A 16,032-nucleotide genomic window follows, 5' to 3' on the forward strand; every position below is an offset into this window, starting at 1 on the left:
CACGCACTAAAAAAACCTACGCTCCTCTCGATCCCCTCGACGCACGCTCCTCTCGCCCCTCCTCTCGATCCACCCCCTTTCGCTGTGTTTTCTCTTTCCCTCGTATCCCACTCCGCCGCCTCCCGCCTTCCTCCGCCACCGCCGCCCCTCACCCTGCCTGCCTGCCTTGGTTTTTGGGCATCCCACTCCTCCGCTGCCATATGCCGCCTCCGCCAAGATCCGAGGCCCCCACTTGTGGGCCGCCGCCGCCACAGAACCTCGGGGAAGGGCGGGGCAGGGCGCAGTCTTCCTCCTCCGCCGCCATCTGGTCCCCCTCCGCTCCCATCTGCCGCCGCCGTGGAAACATGGGACGCCGCTGTCGCTGCCGCCGAATCCAAGGGACGTCGCAGCCGTCGCGGATCGGCAGGACGCCGCCGTCGCAAATCGGCGAGACGCCGCCGCCGCTATCGCCTCGGATCACCAGGATGCCGCCGTCGCAGATCACCAGGTCACCGCCGTCGGCTCGGATCTTCACACGCCGCCGGCGTGGCCGTGACGACTGATGAGCACGCTCAGCCCCCATTCCTGCCACAGGTCTTCACAATCGAGGCTGCCTCCTCATTCCTGTCTCTAATATTTCATTCAACTACTCGAATTCTGTTTGTTGATGAAGAAAAGTTGTTGCTCTTCTTAGTTATCTCTGAACCACCGATTCTGTACAGTGTGTGCTGCATAGAATTGCAGGCTCTGTTTGAATGTGTTCCGACAAAGGAGCATATTTTCTTGTTTGGGGTGCAGCCACTAAATATACTAGCATATTTCGTGGTTTGCGTACTCCTCATTTACGCTTGGTTTGTTAACTGAAGAAATGGTTTCAGGCTTCGCCTTGGTAGTGCACCTCCAGACAGAACTTGGCAAGCTTCATAAAAGAGTGAATATGAGCAGTCAATCAGGAAATATGCCGAGGAACCAAAGAATGTTATTAGGCCAGAACAGTTTGGTATACGTTATGGGAAGGGCAGACTAAACGTAGAGGAGAGTGAATCCATGCAGGAGATTGTTTTGCGGTGTTCACTGAGTCTTGCGTACTTTATTGCTGAATAATGTCACCATTTGTAAGTACATCATAGACTATGGACCTAATGGTGTTCCGATTTGTTAATGCAGGGGAAGCTAGAGGCAGAGAACTGTCGGTCTTGCATATGTCAGTGACGGTCCCTGATCAGGTTGTTGCACGCGAATGACAACAATTGGTTCATAACGAACCAATATGTAGGACATGCCATTCGACCTTCTTATAGAAGTGAACAATCATTTCCAGAGCATTATATTAGCTGGACTTTTTATGAGGTATGAGCAAGTTGAGAGTTTCGAGTGGGTATATTTTCTGAGTTCCTAAATATGATCAGTGGGCCGGCGCCGAAGTCCATCTTGACAGGTAGGTAGATTGAGATAATTTGTATGTCTCAAGGTTGTTATCTGGTTCATTAGTGTGCCGAGGCTCTGTAGATCAAAACAGAGCCATGAAGGTTGCTATGAGCAAACTATGTCCAGGGAATTGAACAACTGTAGCTCACCTTACTGGTGGATCTGTTGTTAATATTTATTATTTCACTGCTCCGAGTTCTTTTGTTAGATATGTTGTGTGATTATACTGTGTATGTTTATTTGAGGAAAATGACAATTGATTGCAAGTGAAGTCTTGGGTATGTTTAGCTGAAATTTGCTGAAGTGAGCACTCGTGGGTAGTAACAGTGAAACCATCGTGTATTTGCCCAAGTGTTCAGTCTTTTAAATTGTTTGTGAAATGGTTAGAACTAAAAGATCACCTTCATTTAATATTGATTTTGAGAGTAATGTTTTTAGAAACTTCAGACTAATTCGGAGGTGAGGAGGATGACGACGCCACCGCACCGTCGCACACCTCAATAAGGCGAGGACCACTAAGTCGCCGGGGCGAGGAGCCTACCTCCGCGCCACTCCATGAGGCGAGGGGCTCCCCAGAACTGCTGCTCCATTATGCTCCTCTCTTGAGGTATTTGTTCTTCAGCTTGAGAATTATTGTTCAGCTCCTGCACATAGTTCTCTATTTGCTCCATTGACAGTCAGCTTATACATTAGCATATGAATTAGATGAACATGGAGCAAAGGAGTATGCATGGTTGTACCTTGCCCAGAACATGTAACCATATTTGTTTGGAGTATTTTCTTAGCCATGAGTATGTCATGATGATCCTCTGTACAGGCTCTAAGATGTACTACAATATGGTTACATCTACTCCATTCACCATGGTGATAATCAATTTATTTTTTTCCCTTTCTATTGTTTGATTGTATTGCCTTTAAGTCATATATTAGAGATTTTAGTAGAGTCAGGTCTCTACCAGTGAAGGTCATGGCTAAGGAAACGGGACTGGCGGATTTCCTCCTCGTCCTGGACAAGACGTCATGACACAGTTGTGATGAGGTGTGGCGCAAGCGTGGCTGTAGGATCCCTCCTATGAAGCCAGGCAATGACATCATCGGATCCTCACTGGTACGCAGAGCTGTCGCGTGGATCCGACAGGTGGCAGGGGCGTGTGACTAATCAGGTACATGGCCTTGGTTCCACATATAATGTTACCAAGTTCTTAATCTGTCATATTGCTTCTACCGTTCAGATATCTGATGCCATTACAGATGGTGCTGAAGGATCTTGTAGTATGCAAGTATGGAGCAATTTCTAAAATGGCTTGCATGATGTCACATGTCATCCTTGGCATCTATCTCTTTCGCACTACTACCTGCAGCTGGAGGCATCATGCCTAGAAAGGTGATTCCGTACTGTTTTTCTGAAACCTCGGCTATACTCGTGATTTCTTGTCTCATTAATCTCACGGCTACACAGGACAACTTCTGAATATATTACAGTTAATGCCTTTCTTCTTGGAGCTTTTGTGTACTAGACTAGCATGATTTGTCGGGATGTGGATTGCGGGATGTGCAAATTTTAGTTTCAAGTGCTGCTTGGGGGTCTGCAACGAAAGTGTTGCAGGTTTTACTTGTTATCTATGGTGTTTGTCTTTCATGCGTTTCCCCCTTCTTCGATTTGAAATAGTGAATAATTTACCAAAACAGTTTGGTATTTGTGCAGCTGATTTCTCAGCCATGGCATGGCTGTATTTAGTGTGGCACTACTTTATGCAACATTTTATGTTTGGCTTGGAGTATAGATTCACCTGATTCAATGAAGGTTACGGACAGTAAGTAACTTGCAAGCATGAATTTTTTCCACCATTAAATCTACTCCTTTTTTCCTATGTTTACATGCCCCCACATATTTACGGGTTCAACTTTTGACCAACTAATCGTGGGTTAGTTCATAAAAATTATACCATTGAATTTCTATTATAAAATAGTTTCTAGTAGTATATATATTTTCTGACATGTGAATCATCTATTATTGGTCAATGTTCAAACACAAAACCTGAGGGCGCCATGTAAATAGAGATGGAGGTAGTAGTTATTAGTTTTCGCAATGTATACATTTTTAAACTATCAGTTTCTTTTAAGAATTGATGCGTACGCGTTCGATTGATGTCGCGAATTCAACAAGTGCTTTGATGTCTCTGTCTACAAGTTTGTGAGTTAGATTGGTTCAGTAAATGGCCTAAACTGTTGGAGGAGTCTGTGGTTGTGATGGTACGTTCATACGTTGTCGTTGGTATCGTTCGCTTCCTCCCCCGCAGTGCTCCATCGTCGATGGAAGGATCTCCTCGCCGATTTTTTCCAAACAAACCGCACCCCGTCTGTTTGTTTCCATTCAAATTTCACTCCCATGACATGACAACCGATCCCTTCCCATCCCACTCTTTCCTTGCAAAAGCATAACAGAATCGAAACTTGCCTTGCCTTGACCGACACATTCCCAACGGATTTCACAAATCAATCTTCATCCAATCCACCGTAGTTGCCGCTGATCCCCTTTCATCATCCCCGTTGTCCCGCCTTCCAATTAGCCATCTTCCATTGCAATCATCGAGCCCTACCATGCAAGCAGTCCTACGAGGCTACGACTCTCGTGGTGCTTGTGGCCTCCAGCGCGCTAGCCGGGGCCAGGGGTGGACTAAGTTTCGGTGCTGTCTCTGGTGGAGACGAAGAGATGCATCTGCACGAGAAGAACCTGCAGAAGAAGATGTCGGTGTGGACGGAGAGGCGGACGCAGCAGGAGGCGTGTGTGGCGCAAGCGCGGGCTTAACTTGTGGGCGCGGATTAGGGAAGAGGCCATCTCGGTGGCGGCTTGTGACCTGGGGGATGCGCTAGCACACGAGCCCGGTGACCATCATGTGTGCGTTCTGGACGTACCATGTGGTGTATGCCACAATGCCATGTGGGTTGGGCCTGCATGAAATGCCGATCTGTAGCACATCCTCCATCGCCTCATCACTGGCTGCTCAAGGGCAGCATCACACGATCAGCAAGGCCTGTGACAACATCTTCATGCCCAACTCTCACTCTGCTGTCGCCCATTCAGCGTACTCGCCAAGCCTAGGGGTGGAATGGTGGATGGTTCTTTGATGCTAGCACAGCTGACCGCAAGAAGCAGAGGGAGGGAGGCTATCGCGTTGAAGAAGACGTCGTCGCCCCGACAATGGAAATGTGGTTTCTCGGACCTAGCCGGAAGGAGGCCGATGGCTTCCCGTTGTAGAAACACGATGCTGAAGCGACAACACGCCAGGTTCTATTTCTACACCATTTTTCTATTACCAGTAATTACTCGAGTATGTGAACAAAATCTGAACTGTAAGTTGCGATATTTGCTATGTCTATAAGGTTACAAATAGAAAGGCGCCAATTCAATTGATTGTCAGATTTAGAATAGTATGTGTTCAGTAGCTTCTTCTATCTCAATCTGGTTTTTATGTTGTTTGTGTTTGAATTAATTAGCACTTTGACCATCGTGTTTGTTCAGCCTTAAAGGTGATTAGTGAAGGAAATATGCCCTAGAGGCAAAACTAAAGTTATTATTTTATTTCCTTATATCATGATAAATGTTTATTGTTCATGCTAGAATTGTATTATCCGGAAACATAATACTTATGTGAATACATAGACAAACTAAACGTCACTAGTATGCCTCTACTTGACTAGCTCGTTAATCAAAGATGGTTATGTTTCCTAACCATAGACATGTGTTGTCATTTGATTAACGGGATCACATTATTAGGAGAATGATGTGATTGACATGACCCATTCCATTAGCTTAGCACCCGATCGTTTAGTATGTTGCTATTACTTTCTTCATGACTTATACATGTTCCTATGACTATGAGATTATGCAACTCCCGTTTGCCGAAGGAACACTTTGTGTGCTACCAAACGTCACAACGTAACTGGGTGATTATAAAGAAGCTCTACAGGTGTCTCCAAAGGTACATGTTGGGTTGGGGTATTTCGAGATTAGGATTTGTCACTCCGATTGTCGGAGAGGTATCTCTGGGCCCTCTCGGTAATGCACATCACATAATCCTTGCAAGCATTACAATTAATGAGTTGTGAGATAATGTATTACGAAACGAGTAAAGAGACTTGCCGGTAACGAGATTGAACTAGGTATTGAGATACCGACGATCGAATCTCGGGCAAGTAACATACCGATGACAAAGGGAACAAAGTATGTTGTTATGCGGTCTGACCGATAAAAGATCTTCGTAGAATATGTGGGAGTCAATATGAGCATCCAGGTTCCGCTATTGGTTATTGACCGGAGACATGTCTCGGTCATGTCTACATTGTTCTCGAACCCGTAGGGTCCGCATGCTTAACGTTACGATGACAGTTTCATTATGAGTTTATATATTTTGATGTACCGAAGTTAGTTTGGAGTCCCGGATATGATCACGGACATGATGAGGAGTCTCGAAATGGTCGAGACATAAAGATTGATATATTGGAACCCTATGTTTGGACATCGGAAGTGTTCCGGGTGAAATCGGCATTTTACTGGAGTACGGGGAGGTTACCGGAACCCCCCGGTAACCTAATGGGCCTTAATGGGCCTAGTGGAGGAAGAGGAGAGGAGGCCTAGGGGCTGCCGCGCGCCCCTCTCCCCCAAGTCCGAATTGGAGAAGGAGGGGGGGCGCCCCCCCTTTCCTTTCTTCCCTCTCTTCCTTCTTCCCCAAGTCCTAATCCAACTAGGGAAAGGGGGGAGTCCTACTCCCGGTAGGAGTAGGACTCCTCCTGCGCGCCTCCTCCTAGGGCCGGCCGCACCCCCCCTTGGCTCCTTTATATACGGGGGCAGGGGGCATCCCTAGACACACAAGTTGATCTCTAAGATCATTCTCTTAGCCGTGTGCGGTGCCCCCTTCCACCATAGTCCTCGATAATATTGTAGTGGTGCTTAGGTGAAACCCTGCGACAGTAGAACATCAAGATCGTCACCACGCCGTCGTGCTGACGGAACTCTTCCCCGACACTTTGCTGGATCGGAGTCCGGGGATCGTCATCGAGCTGAACGTGTGCTACAACTCGGAGGTGCCGTAGTTTCGGTGCTTGATCGGTCGGGCCGTGAAGACGTATGACTACATCAACCGCGTTGTCATAACGCTTCCGCTGTCGGTCTACGAGGGTACGTAGATCACACTCTCCCCTCTCGTTGCTATGCATCACCATGATCTTGCGTGTGCGTAAGAAAATTTTGAAATTACTACGTTCCCCAACAGTGGTATCAGAGCTTAGGTTTTATGTGTTGATGTTATATGCACGAGTAGAACACAAGTGAGTTGTGGGCGATATAAGTCATACTGCTTACCAGCATGTCATACTTTGGTTCGGCGGTATTGTTGGATGAAGCGGCCCGGACCGACATTACGCGTACGCTTACGCGAGACCGGTTCTCCCGACGTGCTTTGCACAAAGGTGGCTAGCGGGTGTCAGTTTCTTCAACTTTAGTTGAACCAAGTGTGGCTACGCCCGGTCCTTGCGAAGGTTAAAACAACACCAACTTGACAAACTATCGTTGTGGTTTTGATGCGTAGGTAAGAACGGTTCTTGCTAAGCCCGTAGCAGCCACGTAAAACTTGCAACAACAAAGTAGAGGACGTCTAACTTGTTTTTGCAGGGCATGTTGTGATGTGATATGGTCAAGACATGATGCTAAATTTTATTGTATGAGATGATCATGTTTTGTAACTGAGTTATCGGCAACTGGCAGGAGCCATATGGTTGTCGCTTTATTGTATGCAATGCAATTGCGCAGTAATGCTTTACTTTACCACTAAGCGGTAGTGATAGTCGTGGAAGCATAAGATTGGCAAGACGACAACGATGCTACGATGATGATCAAGGTGTCGCGCCGGTGACGATGGTGATCATGACGATGCTTCGAAGATGGAGATCACAAGCACAAGATGATGATGGCCATATCATATCACTTATATTGATTGCATGTGATGTTTATCTTTTATACATCTTATCTTGCTTTGATTGACGGTATCATTTTAAGATGATCTCTCACTAATTATCAAGAAGTGTTCTCCCTGAGTATGCACCGTTGCGAAAGTTCTTCGTGCTGAGACACCACGTGATGATCGGGTGTGATAGGCTTTACGTTCAAATACAACGGGTGCAAAGCAGTTGCACACGCGGAATACTTAGGTTATACTTGACGAGCCAAGCATATACAGATATGGCCTTGGAACACGGAGACCGAAAGGTCGAGCGTGAATCATATAGTAGATATGATCAACATAGTGATGTTCACCAATGAAACTACTCCATCTCACGTGATGATCGGACATGGTTTAGTTGATTTGGATCACGTGATCACTTAGAGGATTAGAGGGATGTCTATCTAAGTGGGAGTTCTTTAGTAATATGATTAATTGAACTTAAATTTATCATGAACTTAGTACCTGATAGTATCTTGCTTGTTTATGTTTGATTGTAGATAGATGGCCCGTGCTGTTGTTCCATTGAATTTTAATGCGTTCCTTGAGAAAGCAAAGTTGAAAGATGATGGTAGCAATTACACGGACTGGGTCCGTAACTTGAGGATTATCCTCATTGCTGCACAGAAGAATTACGTCCTAGAAGCACCGCTAGGTGCCAGCCTGCTGCTGGAACAACACCAGATGTTATGAATGTCTGGCAGAGCAAAGCTGATGACTACTCGATAGTTCAGTGTGCCATGCTTTACGACTTAGAATCGGGACTTCAACGACGTTTTGAACGTCATGGACCATATGAGATGTTCCAGGAGTTGAACTTAATATTTCAAGCAAATGCCCGGATTGAGAGATATGAAGTCTCCAATAAGTTCTATAGCTGCAAAATGGAGGAGAACAGTTCTGTCAGTAAGCATATACTCAAAATGTCTGGGTATAATAATCACTTGATTCAATTGGGAGTTAATCTTCCAGATGATTGCGTCATTGACAGAATTCTCCAATCACTGCCACCTAGCTACAAGAACTTCGTGATGAACTATAATATGCAAGGGATGAATAAGACTATTCCCGAGCTCTTCGCAATGCTGAAAGTTGTGGAGGTAGAAATCAAGAAGGAGCATCAAGTGTTGATGGTGACCACTAGTTTCAAGAAAAAGGGCAAAGGGAAGAAGAAGGGGAACTTCAAAAAGAACAGCAAGCAAGTTGCTGCTGAAGAGAAGAAACCCAAATCTGGACCTAAGCCTGAAACTGAGTGCTTCTAGTGCAAGCAGACTGGTCACTGGAAGCAGAACTGCCCCAAGTATTTGGCGGATAAGAAGGATGGCAAGGTGAACAAAGGTATATGCGATATACATGTTATTGATGTGTACCTTACTAATGCTCACAGTAGCACCTGGGTATTTGATACTGGTTCTGTTGCTAACATTTGCAACTCGAAACAGGGACTACGGATTAAGCGAAGATTGGCTAAGGACGAGGTGACGATGCGCGTGGGAAATGGTTCCAAAGTCGATGTGATCGCGCTCGGCACGCTACCTCTACATCTACCTTCGGGATTAGTATTAGACCTAAATAATTGTTATTTGGTGCCAGCGTTGAGCATGAACATTATATCTGGATCTTGTTTGATGCGAGATGGTTATTCATTTAAATCGGAGAATAATGGTTGTTCTATTTATATGAGTAAAATCTTTTATGGTCATGCACCCATGAAGAATGGTCTATTCTTATTAAATCTCGATAGTAGTGACACACACATTCATAATGTTGAAGCCAAAAGATGCAGAGTTGATAATGATAGTGCAACTTATTTGTGGCACTGCCATTTAGGTTATACCGGTGTAAAGCGCATGAAGAAACTCCATACTGATGAACTTTTGGAACCACTTGATTATGAATCGCTTGGTACTTGCGAACCATGCCTTATGGGTAAGATGACAAAAACACCGTTCTCCGGTACTATGGAGAGAGCAACAGATTTGTTGGAAATCATACATACATATGTATGTGGTCCGATGAATGTTGAGGCTCGTGGCGGATATCGTTATTTTCTCACCTTCACAGATGACTTAAGCAGATATGGGTATATCTACTTAATGAAACATAAGTCTGAAATATTTGAAAAGTTCAAAGAATTTCAGAGTGAAGTTGAAAATCATCGTAACAAGAAAATAAAATTCCTACGATCTGATCGTGGAGGAGAATATTTGAGTTATGAGTTTGGTGTACATTTGAAACAATGCGGAATAGTTTCGCAACTCACGCCACCTGGAACACCACAGCGTAATGGTGTGTCCGAACGTCGTAATCGTACTTTACTTGATATGGTGCGATCTATGATGTCTCTTACTGATTTACCGCTATCGTTTTGGGGTTATGCTTTAGAGACGGCCGCATTCACGTTAAATAGGGCACCATCAAAATCCGTTGAGACGACGCCTTATGAACTGTGGTTTGGCAAGAAACCAAACTTGTCGTTTCTGAAAGTTTGGGGCTGCGATGCTTATGTGAAAAAACTTCAACCTGATAAGTTCGAACCCAAATCGGATAAATGTGTCTTCATAGGATATCCAAAGGAAACTATTGGATACACCTTCTATCACAGATCCGAAGGCAAGACTTTTGTTGCTAAATTCGGAAACTTTCTAGAGAAGGAGTTTCTCTCGAAAGAAGTGAGTGGGAGGAAAGTAGAACTTGATGAGGTAACTGTACCTACTCCCTTATTGGAAAGTAGTACATCACAGAAACTGGTTTCTGTGACACCTACACCAATTAGTGAGGAAGCTAATGATGATGATCATGAAACTTCAGAACAAGATACTACTGAACCTCGTAGATCAACCAGAGTAAGATCCGCACCAGAGTGGTACGGTAATCCTGTTCTGGAAGTCATGCTACTAGATCACGATGAACCTACGAACTATGGAGAAGCGATGGTGAGCCCAGATTCCGCAAAATGGCTTGAAGCCATGAAATCTGAGATGGGATCCATGTATGAGAACAAAGTGTGGACTTTGGTTGACTTGCCAAAAGATCGGCAAGCAATTGAGAATAAATGGATCTTCAAGAAGAAGACTGACGCTGACGGTAATTTTACTGTCTACAAAGCTTGACTTGTCGCAAAAGGTTTTCGACAAGTTCAAGGGATTGACTACGATGAGACCTTCTCACCCATAGTGATGCTTAAGTCTGTCCGAATCATGTTAGCAATTGCCGCATTTTATGATTATGAAATGTGGCAGATGGATGTCAAAACTGCATTCCTGAATGGATTTCTGGAAGAAGAGTTGTATATGATGCAGCCGGAAGGTTTTGTCGATCCAAAGGGAGCTAACAAAGTGTGCAAACTCCAGCGATCCATTTATGGACTGGTGCAAGCCTCTCAGAGTTGGAATAAACACTTTGATAGTGTGATCAAAGCATTTGGTTTTGTACAGACTTCTGGAGAAGCCTGTATTTACAAGAAAGTGAGTGGGAGCTCTGTAGCGTTTCTGATATTATATGTAGATGACATATTACTAATCGGAAATGATATAGAATTTCTGGATAGCATAAAGGGATACTTGAATAAGAGTTTTTCAATGAAAGACCTCGGTGAAGCTGCTTACATATTGGGCATTAAGATCTATAGAGATAGATCAAAACGCTTAATTGGACTTTCACAAAGCACATACCTTGACAAAGTTTTGAAGAAGTTCAAAATGGACCAAGGAAAGAAAGGATTCTTGCCTGTGTTACAAGGTGTGAAATTGAGTAAGACTCAATGCCCGACCAATGCAGAAGATAGAGAGAAAATGAAAGATGTTCCCTATGCTTCAGCCATAGGCTCTATCATGTATGCAATGCTGTGTACCGGACCTGATGTGTGTCTTGCTATAAGTCTAGCAGGGAGGTACCAAAGTAATCCAGGAGTGGATCACTGGACATCGGTCAAGAACATCCTGAAATACCTGAAAAGGACTAAGGATATGTTTCTCATATATGGAGGTGACAAAGAGCTCATCGTAAATGGTTACGTTGATGCAAGCTTTGACACTGATCCAGACGATTCTAAATTGCAAACCGGATACGTGTTTACATTAAACAGTGGAGCTGTCAGTTGGTGCAGTTCTAAACAAAGCGTTGTGGCGGGATCTACATGTGAAGCGGAGTACATAGCTGCTTCGGAAGCAGCAAACGAAGGAGTCTGGATCAAGGAGTTCATATCCGATCTAGGTGTCATACCTAGTGCATCGGGTCCAATGAAAATCTTTTGTGACAATACTGGTGCAATTGCCTTGGCAAAGGAATCCAGATTTCACAAGAGAACCAAGCACATCAAGAGACGCTTCAATTCCATCCGGAATCTAGTCCAGGTGGGAGACATAGAGAATTGCAAGATACATATGGATCTGAATGTAGCAGACCCATTGACTAAGCCTCTTCCACGAGCAAAACATGATCAGCACCAATGCTCCATGGGTGTTAGAATCATTACTGTGTAATCTAGATTATTGACTCTAGTGCAAGTGGGAGACTGAAGGAAATATGCCCTAGAGGCAGTAATAAAGTTATTATTTTATTTCCTTATATCATGATAAATGTTTTTTGTTCATGCTAAAATTGTATTATCCGGAAACATAATACTTGTGAATACATAGACAAACTAAACGTCACTAGTATGCCTCTACTTGACTAGCTCGTTAATCAAAGATGGTTATGTTTCCTAACCATAGACATGTGTTGTCATTTGATTAACGGGATCACATTATTAGGAGAATGGTGTGATTGACATGACCCATTCCATTAGCTTAGCACCCGATCGTTTAGTATGTTGCTATTGCTTTCTTCATGACTTATACATGTTCCTATGACTATGAGATTATGCAACTCCCGTTTGCCGGAGGAACACTTTGTGTGCTACCAAACGTCACAACATAACTGGGTGATTATAAAGGAGCTCTACAGGTGTCTCCAAAGGTACATGTTGGGTTGGCGTATTTCGAGATTAGGATTTGTCACTCCGATTGTCGGAGAGGTATCTCTGGGCCCTCTCGGTAATGCACATCACATAAGCCTTGCAAGCATTACAACTAATGAGTTAGTTGTGAGATAATGTATTACGAAACAAGTAAAGAGACTTGCCGGTAACGAGATTGAACTAGGTATTGAGATACCGACGATCGAATCTTGGGCAAGTAACATACCGATGACAAAGGGAACAAAGTATGTTGTTATGCGGTCTGACCGATAAAAGATCTTCGTAGAATATGTGGGAGCCAATATGAGCATCCAGGTTCCGCTATTGGTTATTGACCGGAGACATGTCTCGATCATGTCTACATTGTTCTCGAACCCGTAGGGTTCGCATGCTTAACGTTACGATGACAGTTTCATTATGAGTTTATATATTTTGATGTACCGAAGTTAGTTCGGAGTCCCGGATATGATCACGGACATGATGAGGAGTCTCGAAATGGTCGAGACATAAAGATTGATATATTGGAACCCTATGTTTGGACATCGGAAGTGTTCCGGGTGAAATCGACATTTTACTGGAGTACGGGGAGGTTACCGGAACCCCCCTGGTAACCTAATGGGCCTTAATGGGCCTAATGGAGGAAGAGGAGAGGAGGCCTAGGGGCTGCCGCGCGCCCCTCTCCCCCAAGTCCGAATTGGACAAGGAGTGGGGGGGGGGGGCGGCGCCCCCCCTTTCCTTTCTTCCCTCTCTTCCTTCTTCCCCAAGTCCTAATCCAACTAGGGAAAGGGGGGAGTCCTACTCCCGGTAGGCGTAGGACTCCTCCTGCGCGCCTCCTCCTAGGGCCGGCCGCACCCCCCTTGGCTCCTTTATATACGGGGGCCGGGGGCGCCCCTAGACACACAAGTTGATCTCTAAGATCGTTCTCTTAGCCGTGTGCGGTGCCCCCTTCCACCATAGTCCTCGATAATATTGTAGTGGTGCTTAGGCGAAGCCTTGCGACAGTAGAACATCAAGATCGTCACCATGCCGTCGTGCTGACGGAACTCTTCCCCGACACTTTGCTGGATCGGAGTCCGGGGATCGTCATCGAGCTGAACGTGTGCTAGAACTCGGAGGTGCCGTAGTTTCGGTGCTTGATCGGTTGGGCCGTGAAGACGTACGACTACATCAACCGCGTTGTCATAACGCTTCCGCTGTCGGTCTATGAGGGTACGTAGACAACACTCTCCCCTCTCGTTGCTATGCATCACCATGATCTTGCGTGTGCGTAGGAATTTTTTTGAAATTACTACGTTCCCCAACAATTAGCACTCAGCAAACTACTGGAAAGATGTTGGTACCTTGTTTTTTCAAGCTCTGAAGACATGCACATTCAAGAATAGGTATGGCTACATGCTTTCTATATCTGTCAGCTTCATAAATCATTTTGGAGGGGTGCCTCTTATTGGAGAGGTCTGGTATGCATATTTAACCAAAGAAAACATAATTTTTTGATATAATAAAGATTGATGAAAATTTGGACTTTAGACTGTATCAGGGACAATTTTAATGATAAATTATAGGAAGTTTGTATCTTGGGGACATCTTCATGCCGACTTACGTTTAATATTAAGATATGTCCCCTCATGTGCCAGTTTTTGTTAGAAGTTCATGATCTGTTCTTAGTTCCAGCCTGTTTTTTCACCTTTCTGTAGAGTTTTGAGTATAACTTAAAGTTCTAGATGCATATAAGCTTCTGAGTTAACTCAAGCTCACTTGATGGTTCTAAAAAAATTCTGCAAAAATATGACCATGACAACAAGATAAATGGAGGTTCAGAGGCAGAGTGGATGCCTGCACCAACAACTTTATAAATTAAACTACGTTTTGCTAGATGACTCAAATTTTTGAACGCGAGCATTATGTTTTGGGAATGCAGTTAACAATAGAATCAAGTGAAGCTGAAAGCAAGAGATCTACTGTTCAATATGGAATTTAATTTCTTTCTTGCGAAAGCACTAGAGATGAGTGAGGAGATTATTCAATATTGGATTTAATTCCTTTCTTGTACCCATGGTTGATCTATTGTTCCATACTGCAAGCATTCACCCGATCAGGTTTCTATTCATTTTTGTTAGATCCGTTGATGAAGAAAACAACACATTTCAAGATATGATGGTTTTGGTACTTCAAGTTTTGCTGTACTCTGTCATTTGCCTTTGTGGGAACTGTTGGAAATATGCCCTAGAGGCAATAATAAATTGGTTATTATTATATTTCCTTGTTCATGATAATCGTTTATTATCCATGCTATAATTGTATTGATAGGAAACTCAGATACATGTGTGGATACATAGACAACACCATGTCCCTAGTAAGCCTCTAGTTGACTAGCTCGTTGATCAATAGATGGTTACGGTTTCCTGACCATGGACATTGAATGTCATTGATAACGGGATCACATCATTAGGAGAATGATGTGATGGACAAGACCCAATCCTAAGCATATCACTAGATCGTGTAGTTCATATGCTATAGCTTTTCTAATGTCAAGTATCATTTCCTTAGACCATGAGATTGTGCAACTCCCGGATACCGTAGGAATGCTTTGGGTGTATCAAACGTCACAACGTAACTGGGTGACTATAAAGGTGCATTGTTTCCTCGACGATTTTCTTGAGGAAAGGTTGTATGTGATACAACCGAAAGGTTTTGTCAATCCTGAAAGTTGCTAATAAGTATGCAAAGCTCCAGCTGTCCTTCTGAGGACTGGAGTAAGCATCTCGGAGTTGGAATGTATGCTTTGATGAGATGATCAAAAGATTTTGGGTGTATACAAAGTTTATGAGAAATTGGTATTTCCAAAGAAGTGAGTGGGAGCACTATAGAATTTTTGATGAGTATATGTTGTTGACACATTGTTGATCAGAAATGATGTAGAATTTCTGGAAAGCATATAGGGTTATTGGGAAAGTGTTTTTCAATGGAAAGCCTGGATTAAGCCACTTGAACATTGAGCATCAAGATCTATACGGATAGATCAAAACGCTTAATAGTACTTTCAAATGAGCATATACCTTGACATGATCTTGAAGGTGTTCAAGATGGATCAGTCAAAGAAGGAGTTCTTGCCTGAGTTATAAGGTATGAAGTTAAGACTTAAAGCTCGACCATGGCAGAATAGAGAGAAAAGACGAAGGTCGTCCCCTATGCTTAAGACGTAGGCTCTACAGTATGCTATGCTGTGTACCGCACCTGAAGTGTGCCTTGCCATGAGTCAGTCAAGGGGTACAAGAGTGATCCATGAATGGATCACATGACAGCAGTCAAAGTTATCCTTAGTAACTAGTGGACTAAGGAAGTTTCTCGGTTATGGAGGTGGTAAAAGAGTTCGTCGTAAAGGGTTACGTCGATGCAAGCTTAACACCTATCCGGATAGCTCTGAGTAGAGATACCGGATGCATATAATGGAGCAACAATTTAGAATAGCTCCAAGTAGAACAGTTATTTGGAATAGTTCCAAATAGAGCGTGGTAGCTACATCTAGGAGATGACATAGAGATTTGTAAAGCACACAAGGATCTGAAAGGTTCGGACCCGTTGACTAAAACCTCTCTCACAAGCAACATGATCAAACCTAAAACTCATTGAGTGTTAATCACATAGTGATGTGAACTAGACTACTGA

General features: G+C 43.9%; 1 long non-coding RNA gene across 2 annotated transcripts; it reads left to right on the forward strand.

Annotated features, from left to right (window-relative positions):
• On the forward strand, positions 1 to 5,028 carry LOC125528810. Of its 2 annotated transcripts, XR_007292478.1 has the most exons (4): positions 1 to 573; positions 1,147 to 2,014; positions 2,367 to 2,570; positions 2,659 to 5,028. It is a non-coding gene; the product is annotated as an uncharacterized LOC125528810 (long non-coding RNA). The 2 variants fall into 2 exon arrangements; XR_007292477.1 differs by having other exon boundaries at positions 1,147 to 2,570.
• The last annotated feature ends 11,004 nt before the right edge of the window (positions 5,029 to 16,032 follow it).

The sequence above is a fragment of the Triticum urartu genome, unplaced genomic scaffold (assembly GCF_003073215.2).
Source record: "Triticum urartu cultivar G1812 unplaced genomic scaffold, Tu2.1 TuUngrouped_contig_513, whole genome shotgun sequence".
Taxonomy (NCBI): Eukaryota; Viridiplantae; Streptophyta; class Magnoliopsida; order Poales; family Poaceae; genus Triticum; species Triticum urartu.